We start from the raw sequence: 411 nt of genomic DNA on the forward strand, positions 1-411 counted from the left end.
GCTGCTGCTGCTAGCGTTTGCTGCTGCTGAGCCCTGTGTTGCGAGCAGTTTGTCTCGAAGCCCTCGCAAATATTCCACTGCAGCGAGAGCTGCGATTTGCTGAACACTCCAGATGTGGGTCTTTTGCCGCACCCAAATGCTGCTTCAGTGCTGGAGATGCTGCGGGCCCGTTACATGCAAGACGCCATTTACGTGAGCAGCAACAAGCAGCAGCACACTGCAGCAGCAGCAAATCACTGCAGCAGCAGCAAAACACTGCAGCAGCAGCAAATCACTGCAGCAGCAGCAAAACACTGCAGCAGCAGCGAAACACGCAGCAGCTGCTGCTGTGGCAGGCCGCAGCGCGAGCAACAGCAGAAGAAACTAGAGCAGATACAGCGGGCAGCAGCTGCTGCGGGAGGCCGCAGCGGG

This window comes from Eimeria necatrix, genomic scaffold (assembly GCF_000499385.1).
Source record: "Eimeria necatrix Houghton genomic scaffold, Enh_scaff577, whole genome shotgun sequence".
Taxonomy (NCBI): Eukaryota; Apicomplexa; class Conoidasida; order Eucoccidiorida; family Eimeriidae; genus Eimeria; species Eimeria necatrix.